Here is a 14,277-nt window from a genome sequence, read left to right as displayed (position 1 = left end):
GAATCTACAGGTCTAAGCAGTAACATCCTTGCTAGTTTCTGTAGAACATTTATGCAGTAATGTTACAATAAAGCAACACCAGTTTTCCCAAGTGCAACCAACTCTTTTAAAGGTTCTGCTATCATACATCATTGACGATTAAAAACCTCTAACGTTATTTACAAGAAACCTCACAAAGACAAAAATCCCGCTCTAATAATTTTAAAGCATCAAAACTTTTATTTCCTGCCTATAAAATAATTTGCTTCTCTCAGCAAAGGAATGACAGTAATTTTTCCCAAATGAAAAGAAATGCAAATACATCAACAGTAAAAAAAGGAAGACATTCTGCTGTGCTTAAAATAACACTGATTTTTTCTTTTTAAGCAGAAGGCTATAAGTTCCATCTATGTGGTAATGAAAGTATTCACTCTTGTTTCCTGTTCCAAAAAAAGTTTTTAACGCCTTGAAAAAATATGCTTGCAAAGTTATTGGGAGATATCATCCCTCCTTTCCAACTCCTTCTAACTTAGAGCAAGCAGCCAGTCACCTTCCTGCACACATTTACAGTAATTACTTCCACAAATCAGACTGTTGCTGGTTTGCAATGAGCATCACAGACTGCATTGCCTTAAAAAATAATATTAACTGGAATTACCCTTATACTAAGAAAAATGACTGTGATAGTCAGAATAATCTGAGATTTCAGTATTATAACTTCACAGCTACAACAGATTAATAAAATCTTCAGAAGCGCTTAAAAGAAAGCAAGAGCAAAACAGAATACTTGAGAGCGATCCAGTTATCAAAACCAAGCTTTTGTATAACTGATCTTTAATTCATAAAGAAAAATGAAAAAATAAAGTATTTTTACAAAAAAAATTACAGAAGAAAATTTTCCTTGCTTCTTGGCAATAAAAATACAGTAAATATTAGAAATATTTGCACAGCAATTTAAGGTGTGCTAGCACTTTATTTTTTATTTCTTCTTCTAATCTGTAGAGATATGTTTGAAAACGGACTAAAAAAACAGAATTTAAGAAGCATAACTGTTGTCAGCTGGTAAAGAAAACAAATGATAAGACTAAAGATTACAGAAACAGAAACCTAATGGCATAATTCAGATATGGAACAAAACTGTGTTTAATGAAAAATCAGCCTGAAAACACTATCTTGAAGTTGCATTCACTATGATATAACTAATCCAGCCCAACTCCAAAGGTATAATAATACTCTGTTTTCCCAGCATAAAGACAACTACATCCAGTAGATTTTTTTAATTACAGAAGATACTCTAGACAACTGGACAGTATCAGTCATGTCCCAAATGCAGGCTCGCTGCCTGATATGCAGAGCCAATTTACACACTGAGCCAAGGCATTTCCATTTCTTTATTCTGATCTGCTCAGAGCAGGGAGCTGGGCGGGAACCCACCAAAGGCTGGTCCCCCAATCCTCCAAACTTCACACCTTTCGTACATTTTAGCAAGCAGTCGCATTTTATTTGCTACAGGTCACATGGCTCTCTTCTTGATCAACATTCTCTACCTTCTACTGGTTCAATGATTCTCTCACTTCTGCCAATCACGCCACATGCTCAGCCATTACCCTCTGGAGTCGTGGGCTTAGGGAGTCAGCAGGCCCTGAGTTGTGGTCACAGCCACCCCCTGACAGAATTACCTTTTCTCCGCTTGGAGCTGATACAGCACAGTTGCTGAGTTGGCTTTGTTTGTTTATTCCTTATCTTGGAAGTTGTGCCAAACGTCCTTGTGGCTTGTGAATTCTGCATTCCCTGTGCCCACTATCAATGGAACATCCTTCTTCCAAACTTTGCTAACTTTCTCCTGGGTCTGAGATGGCTGAAGAGTGTCAAGCCCCAACCTTAACAAAGCAATTCTACTGACAAGTCTTTTATCTTCGTAACACCTGGACATCATCAGTAAGACTACTGTTCCTAAGATACTGTTAAATATATCCTTGAACACTACAAACACACTTTTCTTCTATTCCTCTCCTCTGCTTTTAACCACAAAAGCTTTCTGGGGAGGAAGAAAAAATTGGCTTTTGATAAACTCTGTCTTTTGATAAAAATTTAACAGCATGTTTCCCTTTCAGAGAAGAGACTGGCTCCTCTTCTCCCTTCTTTCCCTAATGTACGCCTTGGAAAAATTCAAGAGAATAACAGAAACCAAAACAAGCTTGGCTCTAATATCTGCTAACAGCTAGCAGGATTCCAAGCTGTAGTAATCCCTGTGCTCACCTCTGACAGCAGAGGTTCAATGCTTGAAAACCTGAAGGCAGATTGAAGCCCTAGAGTTACACCCGGTTAATTAAGGATGCAAAAGCTAAATTAGATTCTCATCCACCGTTTTGTAAGCGTGCCAACTCAATAGTACCAAAAGGAACAGAAAGTAGCACAGCTACCTTCCTGTGCCTTTAGTTACACAGCACCGAAAAGAAGGGGTACGGTAAGATGACTGATAAGGGAGTCCAGTCTCCAGGAGAGCAACGACAGCACATGGCACAGGACCAAGATCTGTGTTATCAAATGATTCCTTTCTGAGGTCTGTCTAAGAGACAAAGCATCTAACAATTTCTACAATGACTGTCATACCCTTATACATTTTATTACTACAAATTCATTCACAAACATGTTCCAGATTTTTGCTTTGGGTTTTACTCAAACATTTTGCTATAATACTACCAACAAACCATAAATTATTTCTTTGAAAACTTAGTTTAAAACCTTAAGGTAACTTTTAAAATCAGAAATGTGACTACAGAGTTTTACAGGTTAATCCTATGTCATCAAACCACAATTGGGAGACATGTTTTTGCATGCAAGAGAACAAAGTTATCAGCAAAAAGCAAGAATCCTCTCAAGTAAAACTCAATAAAAATGAAGTCTCACTGTTAGTCCCACAGATCTCATGGGCCTGAGAAATTATCACAGTATAAGTGCAACAGAAAAAAAATTAAATTATGCAAAACCAACAGCATCCCATGTATATTTTGTTGAAGTGTCTGCTTGCACTATCTTTTACAAATGTAAAAAAAAATCTATAATTTCTTTTTAAAAAATTAGCCAATTACGCTGAACTTATTTCCATTGTTTTCATTTTATATATAATACAAAAAACCAACCTGTGTCAGTCTTACTATATATAATACAAAAAATAGCCTGTGTCAGCCTGAATATGCTTTCATACTCAAAACATTGTGCAATTTTGAAACAGTACAGTTATACAAATGCATTGTAACTATTATATTTATATACAAATCAAGAAATTCACAGATCTTAAAACTATAAACATTGACATCAAATAAGCACTGAATAAAAACCAAAAATCACCCTATCTTTCCCAATCATTGGCACCAGCTGACATTAAAAACAAAAGAAACATGAGGGAAACACTGGGCCAAAAGACACCAAAAACTGAAGCCAGGCAAAATATTGTGTATCTCCACTGTTATTACTGGAGTAGCAGTTCGCTTTTGCTACTAATGCTAGCTGAGATAAATTTATGTTTAGCAGATGCCAAATTCTTAACTTTGAAGCAACTAATTACTTACACTTACTTTAATCTTAACACTCATGGGAAATGGCATTGTAAATAGTGAAAAAAAAAAAAAAAAAAAAAACCAGCAAAAAAGACCCCAATCAGCTGGGATTTGGAATGATATTCCTTTTAATTTCTGCATTCTGAAACCAGCTTGTGACCTATAAGGCATAAAGGCTCATCACTTCAGCATTTAAAATCTAAAGGTCCCTCTTCCAAGTCAAGATTAACAAGGCTGTGACTTCACTGACTTCCTACTGCTACAACACTCAGGACATTCAGAGTGTATGCAGCAATCTGGACTCTGGATCAAAACAACAAAAGTATCAGCAGGCTCCACAGCACAGATAAAAAAGTCATCCAGAACATCAAGAACTCTCTTGAAATGAAAAGCTGCGATTTCAATTCGTTTCACTACAAGGCAGTTGAGATTTTTAAATCAGTATAATCCAAGTTTCGAGTTATGCCACAGAAAGCAACAAATAAAGCAATTGTTGAAAGATGACAATGAAAGCTTTCTTCAGAAAATGATGGTGCATAAAATGCCTGATGCCAAAATTCTGTCAAATAATTTATGCAGCAGCTGTTTTCAAAAGAAACATTCATACACAGAGCCATGGGTTTGAGGTCAGGTGAGGATGGGATAGCAGGCAGAAAGCTTGAGCAGGATGCTTGGCTGGTAGAGAAGCAATACTGAAATGCAGTATCCCTATCTGATAGCTTAGGGCCTTCTCTCAGAAGCAGTCCCTCCAGCAGCATCCCTCCTAAGCTTGAGCAAGAGGTTTACCATCTGTTTCCCTAAATACAGAGAGATGTCAGGGACCACAGAGCTTTACTTACAGCAATATAATTCACTCATTTATTAACAGAAACTTATTTAAAATTAATATACTTTTTCTTTTCAAAGTCTTATCCCATTCCATTTTTTGTGGTACCTAAAAGTTTTAAATCCTTGCAGGGGAAGCAATAGGCAACTCACAGGCCATTGGACCTGACTAACTGGTCTCAGATTTCTACAAAAATGTCTTTACTCCAACGCAGTCTGAGAATGTCTGCAGGGCAATCATCTTTCACACTAACAGCTCCCTAATAACACACTTGCTGCAATCCAATAAAGAAGTTCATTTGCCACAGACTTTACTTCTGCATACATCTTTTTCAGACGGACAGAGCGACCGCCTACACAGTCGTCTGCAATAAAAGCAAACCAGGGCGGGAACTAAAACAAGCCATTTATCGCACAAAAAAAAAAAAAAAGAAAAGAAAAAAAGAAGGAAAAAACCCCAACCAAAAACCCAACTCTTAATTGTACACCTAATATGCAAAAATTGAGATTTGACCAGTGCTAGACACCACATGCAGAGTTTTACACGCTTTTTTTTAAAATATACTGTATCTTTCCCTTCTTAAAACCACTATTTCCCCCAACCCTCCCTTGCCTGAAACACCCAAAACAGGCTTGCTATGTCTCAAAAATAACTGCAATAGAACTAGTACAACTTATTTATTCAATGTATCTATAGGAAAATACATTTTGAAGAGTTAAGTATTTCTTCTAAACTGGACTTCCTGCAGACTTCAGAAGTAAAATGAAAACCTGGGAGTTGCCAACAGTATTCAATTAAAAGTAACTTCATACCAGTCAAAGAATATTTGTGCACTACTTGCAGTTTTGCCAGCTAATAAACTGGATGTTTTAGACATGCTACACAATTTACATAGACTTAATATTTATTGAGTTTAGTAACCTTAACTTCAAGTACCCCAAAATGCACTACGGGAAATAATTAAAAGATTCTGAAGAGTCCTACAATGATAGAACAGCCAATCTTACCATTGGATGCACCACCAAAAATGGAAATCATGAAAATAAACTGATAGAAGTACTACTGCTTCCAAGTGCAATAATCCTCTCTCTAAACATACAGTTAGCAAAGAAATAGGACATGTACCCAGAATTTTGGGTATATCTTGTCTCAAAGTCAAGTATTGTATTTTCTGAATGATGCTGTTAAATCTCTTACAACTAGTTCCATAAAATAAAGGAAACCTATGAACTAGCTGCTTACCATTCTCCATATGAACTAGCTAGTGTTCTTAAACTGCAGCATTCTAATGTAAAGATTAATTGCTTTTTTGGGCCAATGTCATATTTCTTTTTCTTTGTACTACATGACTTGAAGGTTTCACTTCACAGAGTGATTAATAAATATCTAAAGCAGAAAGGAAAAAAATATTTTTTATATTCAAAGTACAGCTAAGTATTAGCCTATTGGTATAGTTAGCCAACAAATGCAGTTCTTCAGTGTTGAAAGAGTTCATCTAGGCTCCTTCAGCTCTGGAGTAAACTTGCTGAGCATGCAGAATACACTGGGTGCTGCTTTAATGGATCGGTATCTTTCCACAATCAGTTCTTTCTCCAGAAATTTGTATAAAGCTTTGTTTACATTTACAAACTTGAAAATCCTCCCTTTCCTCTACTCCCACAGACTTCTAATGCAATACAAAGCAATAGGACAGCTTTGATGTATTTAACACATCCAACAGAAAAACGTCATGCCTACAACAACTTTCCTCTTCACCTCTGGCAACAGAGGCAGCCCTTCTCAAAAAGTGGAGCGAGGCTGCTGAAGAAGAAAGGCCGTTCACCTATCCTGGCAAAGGCCAAAGGAACACTGCCAGGAACTGCCTTCTCACGTCATAATATCTACATGTCTTATCCTCCTGGTTTTGCAGCTTGTAGGTGGATCTAAATCCTCACTCTCTTTACAGCTTTACCCAATTTTCTGTGAAACAACCTTTTTCTGGCAGTACTATTACCATAGCCCTGCAATGGCAGAAACAGCCAGAGCAGAACTCTTTTTGTCATCTCTACACACACTTTCACCCCTTTTCTTTGAGTCAGCACTCAACAAAAACTCTCTGGACAGCTCCAGACATGTCACACCAAGTCATTTGTTCATGCATTTTCTAAAGATGTTTTGCTTTTGCTCTCCAGTTTCCCAAGCTAGTAGAACAACTGTGTCACTTGAGTACAAAGCTTGGAAATACGCCACTGCCTTGCAATTGCCCTTTGCTGGAAGGCTGCTTATCTGGGAACACTGCACTGACTTGCAGTTTATTTTTCTCACAGTCCTTCATGCTAAATCAATAGATCAATAGAGGTAAGTCTTATAATCCAACAAACAGTTGCTACTTGTGCCATCTTTAATGATTAAAAATCAACTTCATGGCAGTAGCCATAATGTTACTGTACACCAACTCCACATCTTCCCTGGGAGCACACGTTGCCCAGCAGCGCTGTGCCAACGCACCCAGAGCTGACAGCAACAACCGCATCTCCACAATCTTCTCCATGTGTGAGGCGCTGCGCAGGCACACGCATCCCCAAACACGCTCCCGTGGCACAGACACGGCGACAGGCATCTCCGAGGGAAACAAACCAGAGCGACACGCAGGGATACATCTGAAGCCTGACACGAATCAGCTACAGAGACTGAACTACTTGAAACTCAGAAAATGCCACTCCCGTAACTCAGTTTGAAAAATGGAATCTTTTTAAAAGCCTGTACTAGAAAGAGGAACACGAAATACTTGTCCAGGGTGTTACAGACTGGAAAAGACAGCTTAACAGCACCTTACAACCGAAGTAATTAGTTGTGCTGGCACAGAGTCCAAAGAGATTTTTTTTTCCGCGTTCAGATTAAGAAACTGACAAAAGACAAGTGAATTCCACAAAGTTGAAACTAAAACCCTTTATCTGCGCTAAACTTTAAGCGACAAGGTTAATTACAAATGCCCACGACTTGTACAAAACATTAATCCATTCAAAAAAACAATGCACAAAGGCTCATTCAGGGCCGCTGCGCCCATTACGTCGGTCAGTACTTAAGGACTCTTAAAAACGCGCATTTGTCGAAAACAATAGACAGCAACAGATGCTCCACAGCACTTGTTTATGAAGTAATTCCTTATTATTCTCCCACACCGCCGCACTCAGCTGGCCCGACCCGACTGCCACATGTCTACTACGGTGTAACCTCCCGAGCCGCGCCGCTCGGGGACATGAATAATGCAGCGGAGGCTGCGCGGGCACGCCGGGGGCGCGCTCCCGGGGCCCCCCGACAGAGCGGGGCGAGCCGGGGGTCGGCGAGCCGGGTCCCGCTCCCGGGCGGAGGCGGTGTCCCGCACACGAGCGGCGCGGAGCCGCGCTCCCGCCGCCGCAACAAGTCGCCTGGTGCCCCCCGCCCACCGAGGGCAGCGGGCGGGCTCATGCCTCGGGTTGCCGCCCCCGCGCTGCCCCCCCCTCGGGGCCCCGCCGGCGGCCGCCCGCGCACCCCTCGCCTCAGCGCCCCCGCCTCACCTGGGACTCCGCTCCCTCCGCGGCGCCGAGCGGAGGGGGGCGACGAGCCCCCGGCTCAGGGTGCTCGGGGCGCGGCGCTCTCCGCTCCTGGCGGGGCGGTGTGTCCCCCCCGCCGCCCCCTCGCAGCGGGGCAGGAGGCGCTGCGGGGCCGCCCCGCGCTGCTCGCCGGGGATGCGGCGCGGAGCGCGGCGGGCGCTGTGACAGCTCCGCAATATGGCGGCCGCCGCCGCCGTTCGGATTTTCCCCCCTATCAGATGTGGCTCCTGCGCACGCACTGCGCACGCGCGGCACGGGCGGGCGGGCATGCGCGGCGCGCGGCGCGAAGCCGCTGCCCGGAGGGGCGCGGGGGCGGCGGCCGCGAGGGGCTCCCGTGAGGGACGGGGACGGCTCGGGGACGGCTCGGGGACGGCTCGGGGACCGCGGGTCCTGGCAGGGAGGAGCGGGGAGACGGAGCTCCCGTGAAGGGACAGCGGCGAGCGCTCGCCTTCTGAGACGGCGGGCCCTCCGTACGGAGTTGCGCGCCCCTCCGCGCGCTCCGGCGGAGCCGGTGCCCGGGGACCCCGCGCAGCCCAGCCGAGCGCAGCTCTGCCCGTGTCATGTGAGCCTGTGGCAGCTGCTGGAGCGGCAGAGCTGCCCGCCAGCAACCTCCTGCTCGCTTGAGTGAGGAGGGGATGAGGAGAAGCAGCTCTCCCGTTAGCGCGGGCGGGCGGGAAAGGACAATCTCAAAAAAGGCTTCAGCCAGGGAGGGGGAGTTGGCGGCATGGTTTGGGGTTTTCTTTCCGCCCAAAGCCCCGCCAGGCATAGTGCCGCCTTTTTGGCAGGCGTGTGCTCCGGGGCGCGGTGGGCGGCCGGGTGTCTCGCCAGATAGGGTGGCTCGGAGCTGGCGATGCCACCCGCCCCACGGTGCGGCGGGCAGGAGCGGGGTGAGCGGTGAGCCAGGGCTGGGAAGGGTCGAGCTGTGATGGCTCATGAGAACAGGGATGCCTTCAGGGAAAGAGCATGGAATGCAGTCTGAGTGGAGAGCACTGACCCTCTCCTCCATATCATCGCAGTGATGGGCGTTCTCTCTTTTCTCATCACTCAGTCGTGTGAAACAGTCACGCTTGTGGATGGGATCACACCTTTTTTTTGATATTTTTCTTTTTTTTTAATACAATCGCAATGGGAATGAAGAATAAAATAGCAGTGAGGAGAATCCTTCTGAAGGACAGAGAGGTTGAAGCAACCCCAGCCCCCACTGTGCTTTCTCAGTTTATTTTTGTTTGCAAGGAAGGGAAGGTGCTCCCGGAGCTCAGTGGCAACCCAAGCAGGGAGGCCAAACAGCAAAGCTCAGTGCAAAGGGATCCACTCGAGCTACCAACTCTGAGTCATGCAGCTGCTATTAATACACCTCACCCTCGGGCTGTCTGATAAAGAGAGGTCGGGGGAAGAACTATGAGGAATTTTCAATTAAAAGCTGCTTCAAAAAGAATAAAAAGAACATTCTGTGGTGAAGTTGAGATGGGGAGAAGGGGAAGAGAAGGAAAGCAGCCTGGCAAACAGGGATAATCCCCCAGAGAATTTGTGGGAGCCTCACTGACTAAATATTTTTAAATTTTTTTTGTCAAAATTTAAAGAACATTCTGATAAGGTAAATGACCATGTGATACAAACTATTATAAAATTAAATATTTATAGAAGCTTGAACATAATTACTTTTTTGGGAGACAGTTTAATTTGTGACATTTTCGTGCATTTTGTTGTATATTTCAAACCAGGATTTATCTTAAGTCATCATCACAGAATCTGAACATCTCAGTCTATTAATGGTATGTTTAATTTCCTCACATGGGCTAAAATTTCACTTCCAGCTTTGTCTGTGCCATTTTGCTCCAAGGAAGAAGCGACAGTGGCTAATTCCTTCTTGTCACTGTTGTTCTTCATTGTGAAGAACATCTTCGTGTGAAACATTAAACTTTAAGGCATCTTGCGGTGTCTGCAGATACACAGTTTCACAGATCAGCCACTATTAGTATGCATTGTACTGTTCCCGTTCAGATGGCCTTTACCTGCAGGTCAGAGCAAGGGAAATAAAACAAACAAACAAAATGCAGAAAAACAAACCCTGTTTCATTCAGCCACTTAAATAAATTGGCTATGATTCACTGCAGTGCACAGATAAAATGTGTTTACTTTAGTTGACCGAATTAAAGGGTTGCTTTCTTTTCAAATAGTCCATTCTGAACTGGCTCAAATATAGGGTTATTGCACTAGGGCTCAGTTTCTTTACTGGTGTTGATAGCATGTGGAAGCCAGTTCCTTTCAGTTCGTGCATTATCACTGCAGGATATGCTTTATCTCTTATCCTGTTACATGAAGAATATTATTGCTCAGAAATGTCAAGGTAAATAATAGTCTTATCTTCCTTGTCAACAATATAATGTGGTTTTCTTCTCACCTTGCTTCCTTGACAAGGTGTAAAATTGCAGTTTGTCTGATAAAACAGGGCAGTAAAAACAGAAGTGTAGTTAGAGATCATATTCTTTGTAGCCATGAAACTGAAACTACAGAAAGAACTACAGGCAATAAAGGGAGCTTTCAGATACCCCTATCAACTTAAATTACACAGTTCTTTAAGAGGTAGGTTATAAAGATAAAGCTAATGATAAGAATGCCCTAAGTGCAAGACATAAAGGTTTGTCTTTCAGCAGTAATGCCAAAACCCAGCTCGTCATTAAAAAACAGATTTTAAACTTCTATTGCCTGATCTGAGAAATCAATCCTAGAATCCTTTTAGAAAGTAATGGTTTTTGGGCCAAGGTTTCTCTTCTTCAGTGCACCTGCAAAAGCATAAAGCATCAGTCAGTGAATACCCAGTTGTGTGTTAGAATCTACTTTTATTAAAGCCAAATGTACAGTTCAAGGGGCATTTACTAGACAAGGCATTTTGAAAAGGAGAACTAAAAAAAAAAACCACCATGAGAAATTTCTCATTTTCTTTTTTTATTTTTAAATGGTATGCAAAACACCTTGACCTTACCTAATTCAATTATGATTTATGCCATCAGCCTGAATAGAAGTGTAGTGCTGCCCATACCATGCCCCTAACATGAAGAGTTATACGTGGACTCAGCCTCCACGCCTGGAAGGCAGCCATTCTGGGAATAATTATACATATGACTCAACACACATACTCAGCTATTAATATGTTTACAGAAGCAGACCTGACATTGTCTAAAATTATTGCAGGGTAATTTTACTATTACTAATTGCATGGTCTAAAACCAAATTGCTTTTTCTTTTGTTAGGTTTTTGTAGAACAATAAAAGGAGACATTGTCTTAATGACATTAATAGTAATTATTTTTCCAAAAAGTATGTTAGATTGCCCTTCAAAGTCTTGGCTAGAAACAAACGGAATTCAAAGTATTCTGTGGTCATCAGATGAATCCAGTTCACAGATACTTCAAATATTTGGTGAAATTACAATATATGTCTAAACTAATAGTTTTTATTTCTCTTGGTAAATTTGTCTGTATTTAAAACAGAATGTATCTAATTCCAAAAATCATTTTTCATGCATGGTATTAACATACCAGATTCCAATAAAAATGAAAGGGTTCCACTAGCAACACTGAGAATTCCAAGTCGCCTTTGTTGCATGCATATGTACAGTCTTAGCTTTGATCAAGTTCAAAATGCAAAATACGGTATGATCCTGGGGAATTTGGGTTTTCCCTCTCTGAAATACCATGGGTGTGTGAAGCTTATTTAGGTGTCCTCCAGGGCCAAGATCCTGCACTGGGGCAGCACCTCTAGAATCCTCAGCTCCAGAGAAGTCGTCCAGGAGTCCATGTCCAGGATAATCCCCTGCACGAGTGTTGTAATGAGGGAGGACAGACCTAGTGTGCAAAAAGCTATATGGAAGGGGGATGCTCCCTCTTGAGAGACACACAGTGAACAGAAAGGATAGATCAGCACCTGAAAGCCCAAGCCTGGACATAACACCTGAACAACAGTGGGCAGGGTAATCTACTGCTGAGCTGCAGAGGTGGCAGCTGGCTCTGTCTTTCACCCATTGATTTGATCACCCCGCTGAAGAGACAGCCTCTAATATTGACTGTGAAGCCTGGCTGGACAGCACACAGCTTTCCCATTGAAAATCCAAAGGATTGTTTGAAAAGCTTTGTCCTGCAGCCCAATCAATTCCCGCCAGTGTAAGATTTAAGAACATTGTTTCTCTTGCTGACTGTAAGACCTGGGTGAGTAAGAAGACCAAAGGCTTTATCACTGATGGTCTGCCACACGTGGTGATTTCTTCCACGTGATTTTTGGCTTTTCCCTGGTATTTAGTTTCTGGTACTACAGCAGAGATACTGTAGTGGTGTCCACCTACCGCAGAGTCAAATCTTAATACATTTTCTACTCAAGACAGGGAGTAGCAGAATCACTAGTAGAGGACTGTGTTTATTTAAGTGCCAAATATGGATCTCAGCAATTCATTCTAAGTGAATCAGTACTCATATCATTTGGTAATAATTTGCTCATTTAACTTTTGTACAAGAAGTGTGTATTAGGCAGCACTTACATTCCATCTATTATTTCAATCACCTTTATAATGTTACGAATTTTTTTTTTCAACTCAGTAATTGCACAAAAAAGAGGTTAACAAATAAAACTGCTTGCAGTTAAGGTTGAGGCAAGCTGTCTGATTTCTTGTGTTGTGTCACCCAAACATGCCTTCCCTGATACATAAGGTTGTCATCTAACAGCTGACACTTAGCTGCAGTTCCTGCTTGCGTCCACTTAATATTTTTATCTCATTCATAGTTATAATTATTATGACAAGTACAAGTTGTTCCGCAGTGACAACACTGTTTTTTTAGTGGTGGTGTTTATTTAGATAGATTGTGGCAGTAGCTGTGTCATGTCCATAGCACTGGAAATCAGTCATTGATAACCATATTCACTTCAGCAAAATAATGTTATAACAAAATAAAATAGTATGTAAGGTACTACACACTTAAAGGCACCAATCCAGACAACTTTTTTTAAGACTTTATTTCTGCAGGCAAAAATACCCCAAAAATTAATATGATCACCAGGGAATTGGATGCAAATGTTTAAAAACTTGAAAAATGTATACAGTTGTTAGAGCCAAAGCAAATGCTTTCAGGGGTTGTGTGATTGTTGGGTTTGTGTTTTGTGGGGGTTTTTTTTTTGTTTCTTCTAAGATGGATGTACACTGTTCTGAGAGACAGCCATAAACTTTGTGAATAAATAAAATCATAATAAAAAGTAGAGCTTTTTACTAGGAGTCCATCACTGGACTATTTTTAGGTTCTAGTCACTTCTAATTTTACTGCATTTACTTGCTTCTTTATTAACAAGTAGAAATAAGCAAAATCATATAAGGAATGTTACAACTTTTTCAGGCAAAATATATTCTCAATAGTTTGTCATCTCCCAGTTTTACAAAAATATAGATGTCAAAATCTCAAAATAGAAGTACATATTTTTTTCACAAATCCAGCCTCTTTTAAGTATGCAAATTTTTTTTGAATACTTATATGTATTGAGGGGGGAGGGAGGCGGAAGAGTGAAAATTGAAATAGGTTTGTGTTTTCCGGATATGGGACATTTTTGATGGCATTCCAGTGGCATCACAAAAGATGCAAAAATGCCTGGAGGAAACACTCCATTGCCTCTTTAAAGGGAATGTTCCACAACAGTCTCCTCAACCCATTTTTGCCAAAGTTGTTTTCAGCTAAACCTTAATCATGAAACTGCTTTAAAAAATAGCAAAAACCCCAAAAATGTCTCCGCATTAACATTATGTAAAGAGGTAGCAAGACTGAATATAATTCTTCTCCTATTTTAAATGTTCTATGCCTCCACTGAAATCACTGGCTTATTTCAGAGTTAATCTGCCAGCACTGAGTACAAGGTTTTAACTCCACAGGCATTCTAAACTTCTGAGGGAATTTAGCAACAAGAAGGCTGAGCTGATATTAGCAAAAGCATGTGTTATGAAAACCAGCTACAGCTCTATTGCTGAAGCAGATATCCCCCCAGATTAATTTTTTCCACCTCACAAGCATAAAAAGCAAGGAATGTATCAAGGCACTTCGTTTGCTGAACCAGAATACCACAAAGCGTTATCATCAGCACACCTACAAAGATGCAATTTGGAGGCATGAAGGTAATTTAGCCTTAAGAGGGCACATGCTTTTGCAGCAGCTATGTTGCAATCAAAACTTATCAGATCAAATCACCCTTCCCTGAAGTTCATCAAAGAGAAACAAGGCAGGAAAAGGAGTAAGGTATGATAATGCTAGGATGCTATGATCTTCAATGTGCTGTGTCTCCCAGTATATTTTTAAAGGATGCTTCTTTTT

The 14,277-nt window shown here is 41.5% G+C and overlaps 1 protein-coding gene across 1 annotated transcript in view; it reads right to left on the bottom strand.

Moving 5' to 3' along the window:
* Nucleotides 1-8,141, bottom strand: part of RDX (radixin) — a 36,396-nt gene extending 28,255 nt beyond the window's left edge. Inside the window, exon 1 of the mRNA XM_084226559.1 lies at nt 7,902-8,141. The gene's annotated coding sequence lies outside the window, so the exon portion shown is untranslated. The remainder of the gene's footprint in view (nt 1-7,901) is intronic.
* Between the last annotated feature and the right edge of the window lie 6,136 nt (nt 8,142-14,277).

Source organism: Fringilla coelebs, assembly GCF_963513975.1.
Source record: "Fringilla coelebs genome assembly, chromosome: 2".
Lineage (NCBI taxonomy): Eukaryota > Metazoa > Chordata > Aves > Passeriformes > Fringillidae > Fringilla > Fringilla coelebs.
Note: the sequence above shows the minus strand (reverse complement) of the source record. Positions and strands in the feature narration are given on the sequence as shown.